Here is a 7,977-nt window from a genome sequence, read left to right on the forward strand (position 1 = left end):
TTTTCTCATTAAAAAATTTTTGTTAAAAAATTATATTTTTTTTTTTTTTTTTTTTTTTTTTTTTTTAACAACACATTTTCTTAAAAATTATTATTCAAAACATTGTTTTGACCAAATAGTGGCCATCAAACATGGGAACTTTTTATCAACAACTCATGCTTGACCAAAGTTTGGCTCAATCAGTCATGAACTTATTTGAATTTCACCGTCTGTAGAAATACTTGAAAGGTAGATCACCTCACCAACAAAATTCAATTCAATACACTTTCATAAGGATGGAAAACCGTAAGTCCTGTCTATAGTTCACAATCAATTACGAGGTTTTCTATATTGAATTAGTGATTCGGATAGCAGACACCATTATTTCTATCTTCGGGTTCTACTTGCTCACAAACCAAAATTTTTTCCTTTGACAGTACTTAATCATTCCACCTTTCAGTTTGGCAAAATAAACTACCACGCAACATAGATAAAAATAGAAATGCAAGTGACATTACAATCACATATTATAGAACTAACCGCAAATCAGAAATATATTTTACACCCATAACTTTTCCTTAATTTTTAACCATGTATTTTTCAAAAAATTACCATTCTAAAATATNCTGAAAATGTCTCTTTAAGCGTAGCCCCCTCATCAACCGGTTTGGATGAAGTAGCCTCAGCAGAGGATGATGAAGCAGGAGCTGTTGATGCCAAAGCCTTTGAAGGAGAAGCTGAGCTTTTCTGAGAAGTCCAAAAGATCATCAGCACACAGAAAAGTTTCAAGTGTGAAAAAGTATACTTGTGAGTAAACCAATTTAATTACCTTCCTTTTGACGATAAGAGGGGCATCATCATCATCATCATCAACATCATCCTCCAGAATGGGAGATGCTGAGGCTGGCCGTTTGCGGCTTGGGGTACTCTTGGCCGTGGTAGGCTTGGCAGGGAGAGAAGAAGATGGACGAGCAGATTGTTTAGTGCGACGAGAAGGAGAAGGACTCCGAATGGACAAGGGAGTGACTAAAATAGGAGGAGGGGAAGAAATGCTCGGTTGGTCTAATGAATGAAAGGCACGATTGGCGTCAGTCGCAAATAATCTGCGCTTCACTGACGGCCAGAGCTGTTCAAAAAGAGGGTGATTGGCGTGGCTAGAATTGAAAGGGGCTAATGAAAAGTGGCTGGTTAAAAGAAGATTACGAGCATCTATAGCCTCTGCCTCCGCCTTAGTAATGGTATAAAAACGGTCAACTAAGTTCCTTGAATAGCAAGGAGGAACATGTCAAGTTTGGCCAAAACCAAGCTGACGAGCAAAAAATTGGGGAGCATAAATCTCTACCCCCGCTTTAGCATTGGTCCCAGTTAGAATATCATGAAATAGCTCCCTCCCGTTTAAAAACTGGATCCAAATGAGCAGGGAGGTGCTCGCACTATCTATAGTGGAAGGGGGATGTACATAGTGTGGAGTCAAAAAATGAGGAAAAGGAAAAAAGGAAGGAATTGAATCCAAAGAATAAAAAAATGAGAAAATGTCCCTTCTGGACATATTTACAGGAGCTAAGGGCTCCATCGCTAGCCCATAACAGCTAGCAGAGGAGCGAGAGATGGATGGAGCACCAAGCAATGGAAAATAGGATCTCAACCACAGTTGAGTGAACCAAAGAGGTCCACTGCCAGTGGGAGATGCACCATTCTTCAATTGAGCTTGAAGAGAGGCCATGCCTCTATAAAGGGCAGCCAAAAACAAAGAACATAAATTCAAAGGCCTGCCACGCGCCAATTCGTGCGCTATAGGTAAATAACTCAAGGAGGGCTTTATACTTGGCACGCACAAAACATATTTACAAAGCCAAACTAAAAGGAAGGCCACTCGCTCAGTATGGGAAGGCTCAGCGCTAGAATGATTGTGAAGGGTCTGCAGGCTTGAATAAGAATCGGTGTAGTTTTTACCAAACTTTGGGGTGCCACCAGAAACCAAGACACCAGGAAAAATGGTATCGTCCAAAGGTGGTAGATTCACCAGGGCCCCAACATCCCTTAAGGTAATAGACATGGGGCCAAGAGGGAAAATAAAGGTGTTATACTCGGGAGACCAAAAACTCAAAGCAATCGAAAAGAGTGCTGAATCAAAAGTAGGGGGGCGAATAGAGATTTCTAACAAATCAAAAATCCTAGCGCTCTCAAAAAGTGCCTTAGTAGGACCATGACCCACAAGGCGAGCAGGCCACCTACGAAAAGCTACATCAGATTTAGGCCAAGTGCAAATACCTCTTTCGCGAAGTAGCCCTAGCGGCAGAGAGTTTAGAAAAGGAGGGCCATGAGTGCAAGGAAACAGCTGACCCACCGCCGCTTGTTCAACTGCCTCTGCATTGTTGAAGAAAGGACCCAGGTAGAACTCATTACGTTCGACATCGGCGGGCGCGAGAAAACTTGGAGTAATGTATGGGCGACTCAGAAGTTTCTGAAAGTCATCAAAACTAAAGGAGTCGCCAGCTTGAGATTGTGAAGCAGCCATTTGAGAAGGAACGAAGTTTTTCAGGGTTACGTAGTAGGGAAGCAAGAGATGAACAGTAAATCGTGAGAGAGACGCAAAAAATTTGAGGCGTGGTTTAATGGTGCAGTGAAATGGCTTGTTTGGGGTTTATAAGGGTTTGCAAAACGACGCACCTTTTTAAGTTATAGAAGAAAACAATGATTGAAATTCTTGAAAATTTCGAATATTGCTGGAAACACAAAGAGAATATGGCAAAATCTAATAATTATTATTAATTCTGCCATATTGGGGGGTAATTGTTGACACATAAAAATTCAGCTCAAATCGAACAGCTCAAGGAGTTAAGTCCAATTGGAAGATCTCCAAATCAGATAACCCAAAGAACGAAGCCCAATCGAACAAATCAAGATGAAGGCCCAAATAAGGAGGCCTAAGAACACGGTAACGCCATCGCCCAAGTTTGTAAGTCGCCCAAAATCTGAACGAATGGAGTGTCATACAGTCGCCCAGAGCTGTTACTCTATTCTCGCCCAAACCTTCAAGTCGCCCAAGGTCTTAACAAACATAAAGCGTCGTGGTTATCAAGAAGTGCAGTTATCAAAGCAGTTATTAAAGCAGCCCTATCACGTTCCACGATTCAAGGAATTCAATCGAAAGCGGTTGAACGATGAAGAGTAATGGCAGCAGTTAAAAAAGGCAGTTTTCATGACAAGTTGACCATTACGAAGAAAGTCGGCGGTTATAGGACGATCAAGCAGTTTTTAGGGCGGTTGATCACAAAGAGATCGTCCATGAAGTATAAAAGGGAGAAAGGACATAGAAGTAAAGGACCGAATCAAAAACTCTTGAACAGAGAATATGTAATTTTCATTTCCTTAGCTTAGACTTAAACACTTTTCTTTCAGTAACTCGTGTGCTTGCGCCCCTTGGAGGCACGTTGTTTTTAATTTCCAATTGTAAAGTCATCGCCAATAAAAGAACACCCTTTTTGGGACTTTGTCTCAAGAGGTTTGTCCCTTACAAGATCGTCTGATCCTTTTTAATTGTTAGCGACTAACACGCGCGAAACACAACTAAACGGTAAAATATATTGAAATTCAATTCTCAATAAATGTGAATCCGTCAAGTTAAGTCACTGCTTGACAACTATTATTTTAAAATTCTTTTTTCTACATACTCACTTTCAACTATATATTTACCCATTAAAAAATTCTGCACATAAATACAATTTTTTTTTTTTAGTTTTAACAACACATTTTCTTAAAAATTACTATTCAAAATATTGTTTTGACCAAATAGTGGCCATCAAACATGGGCTAACTAACTTATCCAATAAAGAGCTCCATTTAGAAACTAAAAAGGATAGATTGGGAGAGATCTAACCCAACTTTATAAATATGTATAAACCTAAAAAACTTTTTATCAACAACTCATGCTTGACCAAAGTCTGGCTCAATCAGTCATGAACTTATTTGAATTTCACCGTCTGTAGAAATATTTGAAAGGTAGATCAACTCACCAACAAAATTCAATTCAATACACTTTCATAAGGATGGAAAACCATAAGTCCTGTCTATAGTTCACAATCAATTACGAGGTTTTCTATATTGAATTAGCGATTCGGATAGCAGACACCATTATTTCTATCTTCGGGTTCTACTTGCTCACAAACCAAAATTTTTTCCTTTGACAGTACTTAATCATTCCACCTTTCAGTTTGGTATTTTTTTTTTTTTTTTTTTTTTGTATGGGGTTGGAATGTTACCTATAAATGATTATCTTCTTTTACTTTGATCTTCTTGACTTCAATATTAGAATTGAGAATTTAATGCCCCCAGGGCATATCTCCCAGTGGCAAAGGGGAGGGCGAATAGGGCTCAGCGCGGCAGTGTGCAGAGTTCGATTCCCCGCAAGGTGGAATTGGCTTTGTTGCAAGCGGGAGTTACCATATGGGTTAACAGCCTTGGCCTATCCATATGCTCTCCACCCTGGCTCCTGGGAGGCACATCCTGCGATTTACCTCCTCCACGATGGCCCAGGGCAGGGTCGGTGGGGGCCCCTAAGGTTGGGGCTCAACCTTTTTTTTAGAATTGAGAATTTAATCAATTAAACACAAAACTATTAAAAATAAATTACGAACCAGGCTTCATGACCTCACCCAATTGTGATTTGATAAGGAGTTGCCTGCCATCCAAGTACGATAGGATGAAGTGAAATCCACACAATGTCGTAAGAGTGTGTGATCCACAAAAAGGTCTTCACTCTTTCTCTTGAATTTAGGATGCTTTTTTTTGTTGGAGGACGAAAACTATGTCTCGGGTGACAGTGTCAGTCTGTAAAGAAAAAATACACTTTAGCACCCAACAACTTCTACAGACTTGGCAGTATTGATCCTACAAATGAATCACAAGATTTAGACATCACACCACTTTATCAGCTTCTCTAGGGAATGTAATCTTCTGTGAGATCTGATATTGTTCGCTACGTGGACTTTCAAAACTTTCTCTCCCTAAGCAACTTTTTTACTTATGCACAGTGGGCATCGATCTCTATCATTAATATTTTATCCAGTTCGCTTGCATTCATATACAATCATGCTACATTTGCTGGATCATACTTGGGCCAAACTGCCTAATGGTAACTTCATACCAATTTCTTGACACCCTGAGCACATCGCTAAAGCTCTAGATTTTGATCCTTTTCTACAAACAAGAAAATGCACATACACTAATGATAAAAGAAAATGAAATATAAAGAGGCAGTTGAGCCAAACACACTTTAACCGCTTGTAATAATAGAGCAAGGAACTTAAAAACTTACCCATTACAAGCCAGGAACATTTCTTGATAGAGAGAGCTTTTTGGTAGTCCCAACATAGACTCTCAATGGATGTACAACATCCTCTCCCATTCTCTGCCTCCATCCTCTACTGCTACCACCGCCTAATTATTGTCAAAAGAATTCCCATCATGGTATGTTCTACTTATAAGGTGATTCTATAAAAACTAATAAAATATAAAAATACGGTCTTATATTCTTTAATTTAACATATTAAATACAAAGTAGCATAAAATATTCCACTTCGTAATGGGCCCCCAACAAAGAAGGAAAATGAGATGTCAAATAGGTCATGCATACCACCGCCACCACCCATTACTTCCTTGAGTGCATCTTCTCCGTAATGGTCATAGATCTCACATTTTTTCGGATCACTCAAAACCTTATATGCATAGCAAGCTCCTTAAACTGGAATAAACCTAACTCATTAGGATTTGAAGTCCTATGATCAAATTATGACTAAAAAGGGATAATCAGTTGAATTGATGCTTCCCTATGATTAATTTTGTACTTAACAGTCAAGGATTTGGATGAGCTCTACTAAATTATGCAATACAAAAAAAACAAAATTAAAACCACTAAAATCTAATTGACTTCACTGAGAACTTTGTCTAACTCAACCGAATTAGACAAGCTCTATGGGAATTTCAAAATTCTGAATCAACTAGTAAAAGACCACATTTATATTGTAAGACAACTGATTATGAGTCAAATTTTAAGTGCCATAGCAACATCAAAGGTATAAGAAAGTTAGCAATACTCTAAGAACACTGGAAAAGTTGTTATTACTACAATCATAAAAAATTATGCCTTTCTTATAAAGTATGTTGATATGGATATTTAGCTGTGTTGAACCAGTCAATTTTAACAAACAATGCAATATGACAAAAATATTATGATAAATTTACCAAAATCCAATAGTAGAGTCACCACTTACTTTTTCCTGTCAATATGGGAAATATACGTTATTCTGCCTTCTCAATAATCACCTACATTTCAACATAACAAATATAATCATTTTACTTGTTAGTCCAATTTCCACATTGTAATTCTACTTATGAGTAACTGTTAGCTTATAGTCATAATCAACTTTTTTTAGTCTGCTGAATATTCTAAATTTTATACATAGCTTGAAAAGAAATAAGATTGTTAAATTAAATGGCTGAATTTTTACCAGAATCCTATCAACCCTAAAAGACAACAAGATTGGAGGAGAAAATGAAATTGGTCTGGATGTAAAAAGGAAGGTTAATAGAAGACGAGAATTATACCCGTTTTGCTACTCGATTGACTGGAGTAGAAAATGAAATTGGCCTGGATGAAGAGAAAAAGAAGTTTAATAGAATGTGAGAACTATATACATACATACGTACGTACGTACGCACATGTGTGCGATGTGTATGTAATAGACGGGTATAATTATACCTGTTTTGAGGCTCGATTGACTAGAGAAGAAAATGAAATTGATCTTGATGCAAAAAAAGGTCAATAGAAGGCACGAACTATGTACGCACGCACGCACACGCACACGCACACATACATTGTATGATGCGTGTGTGTAAAGAGAGGGGATCACCTTTCTTCTTTCTCTTAGGGTATAGTTTGGTTGTGGAAAGAGGAGCAGATCTAAAATCAGAGCACATATGAAGTGAGTAAGAGAAAGCAAAAGGCACGTTTATAAGGAAGATATTTAGTGAAAAGTATCCAACCTGTTAATGAACAGTAAATAATCACTTCACATGCGAAAACGATATACTTAAAAATGAACAGTACTTTCTAAATTGTCTCTTTTGAAAGATAGGGAAATAAAAGAAATTCCTTCTATGTTTGGTGGTTTTTCCTTTCGCGTGGGAATAGTGGCAAATGGCCTTTTGACTTTTTTGTCCTTCGACCAATATTTTCGTTTTCAAAAAAAAAAAATGCACAATTAAAATGTATTTTTCCTTTTTACCCTTATGCCCTAAAGTAAAAGGAAGTTGGATTTTTCAAATTGAACAACATCTTTACTGGAAAGACAAAGCAGCAACTAGGAAGAAGAAAAGAATATTTTCACTGGAACGGCATCTTCACTGGAAAGACAAAGCATCTTCACTGCCATTTTCAAATTGAACGGCATTTTCTCGGGGGACGACATCAACGGGTAGAAAAGAACAACGAAGAAGAAGACGGCATCAACGAAAAAAGAACAAAGAAGAAGAAGACGGGAAGAACAACAAAAAGAATTCTATTTTGGCTTCAACTCACTTGTTAAGTACTCTACAGTCAAAAATCTACAAGAATTACACTTTTTACAGTGATTTTGGTAAAATGGATTTTTGATTATTGAGTCAAGATACATGTCAGATTTCCTCTATTCCTCTACCTTATTGGCTGTTGTTTATTGTGAATTTTAAAATGTTTCGATTATTTTTTGCTGCTTGTTGTTTATTGGACCATTGGAGATTTAAAATTGAGTTCATGACACGGGTGTTCAATGTGTTTTTTCTTTAGAAGTGATAGGACTACTAGCTTAATGTAGGATTATAAATCTTCTAGAAATAATAGGATTTTTTCTCATTTATATCACAAATTCTTGAAAGTATTGTAAGTGTTATGCCCTAGATCCAATCGATTTAGGTTGTAAACGCTTTTAATATATTTAATGCATTTGATTTTGGCGAGAT

At 37.4% G+C, this 7,977-nt stretch overlaps 1 pseudogene; it reads right to left on the bottom strand.

Moving 5' to 3' along the window:
* Positions 1 to 7,448, bottom strand: part of LOC111380782 — a 22,583-nt pseudogene extending 15,135 nt beyond the window's left edge.
* Between the last annotated feature and the right edge of the window lie 529 nt (positions 7,449 to 7,977).

This window comes from Olea europaea, unplaced genomic scaffold, assembly GCF_002742605.1.
Source record: "Olea europaea var. sylvestris unplaced genomic scaffold, O_europaea_v1 scaffold2209, whole genome shotgun sequence".
Taxonomy (NCBI): Eukaryota; Viridiplantae; Streptophyta; class Magnoliopsida; order Lamiales; family Oleaceae; genus Olea; species Olea europaea.